This window comes from Meleagris gallopavo, chromosome 1 (assembly GCF_000146605.3).
Source record: "Meleagris gallopavo isolate NT-WF06-2002-E0010 breed Aviagen turkey brand Nicholas breeding stock chromosome 1, Turkey_5.1, whole genome shotgun sequence".
NCBI classification, from domain to species: Eukaryota; Metazoa; Chordata; class Aves; order Galliformes; family Phasianidae; genus Meleagris; species Meleagris gallopavo.
This window is the reverse complement of record NC_015011.2, coordinates 66,287,685-66,293,684: the sequence shown is the minus strand read 5'-3', so window position 1 is coordinate 66,293,684 and position 6,000 is coordinate 66,287,685. Positions and strand designations below refer to the sequence as shown.

The following is a 6,000-nucleotide window of genomic DNA, read 5'->3' as shown; positions in this document are numbered from 1 at the left end:
TTTTTGGTAAGATGCAGTGCTACAGGGCTAAATAAAAAGCTTTTCAAAAGTCATTGCACATAGCACAAGAATAAAGTGCTAGTCCCAGCAGTAGCCGCGCAGCCGGTATCTACATTGTACAACAATTGCACAGCTCAAATCGTGACTATGAAAGGACGGCCTGAGCAGCAGGTGGGATGGGGGGATGGCAGGGGAGCCCATACCTGAGCACCTCTCTAGCCAATCCATCTGTTCATCAGTCATGTCACAAGAGCTGTTCCCTGGCAAGGAACATCCAGAGGAACAGAGAAGCTAGAAATGCAGGTCCCAGGCAGAGAAAGCAGCTGGCAGGCATCTGTAATTGAATTCCAGGAGGACTTGGTCTATTTTTAAAATTCTCTGTAGGTTGGCTTTTTCACTTTTTTTTTTCCCCCACAGGTGAACATTTCCAAAACTTGACACAATTTTAAAGTTTCATTACATACTTCTATGAGCTCCAGCACCACATAAAATCCTGCAAGAGCTGCAACGCACGAGTTGTCAAGAGCCTGATTTTAAAACTCTGCACTAGGGAGGGAGAAAATGAATCAGTTGTACCTTTAATTATATACTGTAAGGGTAAAGAGCTTTTCTTTTACAGCGCATACACATAAACCTCTCATACTAAACTTACAGCCTAAGCCAGAGTGACACTGATTTTCTATCAGCTCAAAAATAAAACAAATTCCACTGTTGTTATAGATACGCCATACTTCAGCAACATCTACCAGCCCATGGCTTTCAGGACATATTGATAGCCAAGGAACAAAGTCCTACAAACCATCAAGATGTGAAGAATCTCTTTATGTTTTTTCCATAAGTGGTATCTGAAGGACATGTTTTCACTCGACCAGTCTAATGTCATATAAAGCCACAAGCAGAGCTAACCAGGACTTCCGATTTGCTTTTGTTTGTAAGCACTCTAACCTGCTCAAGATACTTTAGAGCTTTCTGCATCTTTAGAGCTCCTCTACCTGCTATAGTGCCTGTCAGATGATAACTGGAGCCCCAGAGAACAGCTGCCATCATTTCTGAGAGGGAGCACGTTGTCAGACTTGACAGTCAAAGATTTCTGTCTCTGCTCACCTTCTTGAGCACTGCCTCAGCTCCTTAGCTCCACAAGCAGGTAATGATGCAGGGTCTAGGACCACTCCCTTACTCTTCCGTGAATGGCTTAGTGATGCACGGCTGAAAAGATCCTACCTGCAGCTTGGAATGGCTGCTGTGGAGTACTATGAGCTGTTACTAGAGCTGCAGAGGAGTTCTCAATTCAATCACAGCACACACCAGTCTGAGCTACACTCATTTATTTTTTGAGTTGCTGCAGCAAGTTAAATTCTGTGATGATAATGAGCAGACACCGACCGCACCACCAACTCATTAAATCAATTCAGTATCCACTCGTTAGCAAACACATTTGTGCAGTCTGGATTTAAGACTCACTGGCTATCAAAAATGTAGTACATGATATTTGTTGCAGTATAATTTGTATTATTTTCTTCCCATTTGTGCAAAACGATCATTATCTAGCTGCAGCATGCCTCCCTCTGTCTTCTCATAGTGGTAGATTATTCAGAAAAAACTGTTAGTTTTAGAAAAAGAGTTGAAAGATAAAGTTCACCTCGTTGCAGGGCAGGGTTATGTAACTACACATCACAATGTATATTTAAACATCAGTATGTTAACTGTGTATATAGAGATGAGGGGAAAGAACAGAGAAAGACAAATAGAAAGGAGGAGAAAAATCTGCCCTAAACACCAGGAGAAAAAAAATATTGTGATGGTTACTACTAAAAAAGTGACTTAACAATAACTTCCTCTTGGAAATATAATAAATACAGGATAATAGAACATGTGTCACATAAAGTGGTATTATTCGCTGAATATTCCCCAAATGTACAACCAATGTACCTGATCCTATCAAGCAACACTGGATTTTGTTGCAAGCACAGCTTTATAGAACAACTATTTTCTTACTATACTGGTGGCAGGGGAAATGTTTAAGCAGAAAATGTTTTGACTGCCACACAATCAGACTGCCTGTAAACGGTGTATCGTGGCCCTAAGAAAGCAGAGAAGATTTAACACAGCTGACTGTTTCAGAGGGTTTGACTTCTTCCTGGGCAACAATGTTATTCCTTTCAGAGGTAAGACAACAAGCAGTAGGTTCTAGCAGAGGAGAACAACAAATTATCTGAATGTATTTTGGAGAAAAGATGGGGTGAAGACTGCAGGTTGGGGATGATCACTTCTTTCAGTTCTGTTTTGTCGATTTGTTCTTTAACTGCTTATTAATGAAAATTGCTGCTTAAATTTTAATCTGTTCCAGTTCCTACCAGGCTTTTCTTTCCCCTCTGCAGTCACAGGACCTTCTTTTTGCAGAGGACTGAATGAAAGGCAAGAGGTTTACAGCAGGAACATTCGCAACTTCATACAGACACCCCTATGTAATGCCTCTAGGGAGCCTCGCATAGAAAATAATTTATGAGAAGTACGCAGAGGCCACCTGCATGCACCAACTTCAGCGCCTGCAAAGCCGCAGCCTCTGCCAGAGCTGTCAGCCTCCCCACGACCGATCTGTCCGTCACAGGGAAACCTGACGAGTCAGCTCTGCCGCTGCGAGGCAGCTTGCAGAGGCAGGCGAGACAAGGAGCAAAGCCCCCCGCAAAACAGCAACAAAACCTTTTTCTGTGATCTTTTGGCAATGGGAGGGCAGGGGAGAGCGAGGAGAGATCGCTGTTTGTTTCCTTTTGTTGCTGCTGTTGCTGTTGTTGCTGTGCGAGCCAGGTTACATAACGCTTAATTTCAGGCCCTTTTCGGTGGCACGATGATGTATACGCGATGCAAATATCCTCGCTGGAATTACAGGAGCAATTTATCAATTCATGTGCGGCTAATCAACCCATTTGCTTTCTAGTGTGTAACAGCGACAGCTTATCTCATGCAGACTCACGATCGTTCGGCGCAGTCTAATTGAATTTCAGGGCCAGGAGCGTTGCACGCCACGTGACGGCCCACCGAGCGGTGCCAGACACTGCAGGCGTTACATAATCACGCGCGGCGGCTGCCCGGGGAGGGCCGTGCTCCCTCGCCTCATCGCCTTGGCGGGCAGCCTCTCCTCACTCATGCCCCGCAGCCCCAGCCCGCACACACCGCTCACATGGACGGTCACATGTTTCAGAGACGGGAAGGGGACCGCTCCCCCCAGCAGTCAAAACTGTTTGTTAAATCGGCAAAGGAGATTAGAGTGAGTGAAGAAACGCGTGGCATCCGAGGGAGCACCTGGCTTCCCGCCCGGGGGAGCTGCAGGAGATGGGCATCCCGCACAAATAGGGGTGCTCCCACGGAGCGCAGGATGCGGCCTTGGTGTTGGTCTGGGACCTGGCAAGCCTCTGTGAAGGCTAACAGCTGACTGGCAGAGCCTTGCCCCTGGCAGCCGGCAGCCAGGCCCCTGCTCCATCCAGCCCCTGAGCACGTGCAGGGAGGTCAGGGTAACTCCCCTCCTCTGCCTGGCACGTACTGATCACACCGGGTATGACTCACCTGAAGGGATTTTCCACAAACGAGGCGGGTGCTGTGTAATAAGGGATATATATTAACTGCAGGGGATAAAACTGTGTGTTCCTCTCCACATCAGAGACACGGACTAGATGCACTTCAGGCAATGGGATTCCGACCAGTTTCACCATCTGCAGATCTGCATTGCCAAATATAAAAGCCGCAGATCACAGCTGAGGGCTGGAGGAGCACGGGGTTAGCACGCATCCCAGCTCGCGCCAGCCCCACGTTGACATCCAGCTTACTGAGTTGGAAGCTGCTGACCATCCCACCCACCTGCATCTTCAGTGCCTTGACACCACAGGGTGGTCTGCGAGGGATGGTGCCATGTACAGGTCCCTGTGCTTTGTATACCCTTGGACTGCAAGTTTTTAGAGCCACCTTGACCCAGAATTCTTTCTTCAGGAGAACAGGCACTGCAACTGCAGCTAGCCAGCACAGCAGGACAGGGCTTTGAAATCCGTACGACACAAGCAGTGACTCTTTTTATGTATGCCAACATTTCAGCAAATAAAAAAAGGCATGTCTTTTCCTACTAGAAGCCAACTTCAGAACAAGAATTTGTGCAGATAATCCAGAGCCAAGTTACTAAATCAGTGTTAAGACATTTGTTCAACAAATCTTTCATTCACAAAGCCCAGGAGCATGTTGTCTGCTTGATTTAAGGAGGACAGAAAATGGGCACCAAACCAATTGCTAAGTTCTGCACTGTCACACAGAAAGTTCAGGTTATACTTTCAGAGACCTTTGAAGGTGAGTCATTTGGTCCTCTGGAGAGAAGCCCAAAACAGGAGATAGCCTGTGATAACTTGAAAGTACCCTCTGCTGCCCTGACACATTCCACTGCACTGAGACAATGTGAGGAGCGCATGGGCCAGGCAGTGGCTCAGCATAAAAAGCAATGCCATATTCAAGTAGCCCATCAGAGGAGAGATCAGTTCCCTCGCATTGTCCTTCACAATCCCATCTCACAGCATAAAAATCTAGACTGAAGGCAGTCCTAGACCCAAACACACAATGTCTACCAAGTCAGAAACAGACATTAGTGCAATATATATAATCACCGATTTCAGAAAAAATAAGGCAGTTTCACCAGGGTGGCTCATGCTTGAGTCAGATGGGCACTGTAACTTGTTGTAGCTGCACATGTGCTTTTCTAGCAAGAACGCGTTTGAAAGAGCCCCTTTGTGCACAGCTGCAGCTGCCCAGCGGCTGGTTTGCCACCTCCTGTGGCTTTGGAGGCCCCTACTGGAAGTTGGAGATGTACGTGCACTGTGCAGTCTGGGGCAATAAAGCAGCTCCTTTTCGTCTGGCAAAGCTGCAGCATGAAATTAATAGTTTGGGATTGTGTAGAGGGCTTGAGAAAACACGTTTAATTTACCCTGATTTTATTACCTCACAGTTTTCAAGTGGGGCAATGCCCCAGCTGGCTGAATAGTAAAATCATACTGCATAGGGCTTAGCAGCAAAACAGACAGATAGTGATCAAAGTGCTGAACTCAAGACGCAGAAGCCATAAACTGTTGGCTAGTTCAAAAGAAAACATTATCCCAGCAACGTTTCCTTTCCGGCTCTCAAATAAAGTCTCTCTTCAGCTAAAAATCAGAATGAAACAGAGAAAAGGAGGAAGTGTGCAAAAAATGGGAAAGACAGAGATGGTTTAAGAAATCAAGGGAACTATTTTTTTCCAGTCTCAAATCGTTTAGAGTTCAAAAAGTGGTTTAAATATAAATTTCATATTTATATATAAATATAAATTTAATTCAACATATATTTAATTCAACGTATGTATCAACTACTTTACTACTTTGCTAAGTTCACTTTTCATTTTTTAAACAGGAAGTAAAATTCCCTGTTTTTAGATTACCTGGTGGTCTAGAATTTATTACTGAGAAAAAAACAAGCTCTTTCAGTATCATAAATATAGAAAATAAACAGCTTCATTTTAGTCAAGTGCCTATCTGTAGACCACACTCTGGAGAGCTGGCCCTTCTAACCAGAACCTCCCAGTGCATGAGGTAAGACCCCAGAAAGAGCCAGTTCATCCGTGCCCTCCTAATCCTAGTTCAACACGTGTGCTATGCATGCTAAAATGCAGCCAGCACTGCTCTCATTTGACTCCCTTTCCCTTGGGCTGCATGGCATAGCAGGTTATTTGCACACACAAGCAGAAATAGGTAGCACTCTGCCCAGACTTCTGCAATACAAATTACTTGTTTCTGACTAATCATATCACAGACCAAAGTAATCTCTTAAACTTGTTACTCTGGCTGTTGTTGTTGTTGCTTTTTTTTTTTCTTTTCCTTCCACACAGACATTTCCACACACAGCAAAAGAACAAAAATCCAAACCCAAATAACAAAACCCGAGTTTTTCCAATGCACAATGTTTTTCACTGTAAGAATACTTCAATGTGAAGAAAGA

General features: G+C 45.0%; 1 protein-coding gene across 3 annotated transcripts in view; it reads right to left on the bottom strand.

Annotated features, from left to right (window-relative positions):
• The window catches only part of ITPR2 (inositol 1,4,5-trisphosphate receptor type 2), a 234,261-nt gene that overhangs the window by 104,924 nt on the left and 123,337 nt on the right, over positions 1-6,000 (bottom strand). The window lies entirely within an intron of this gene.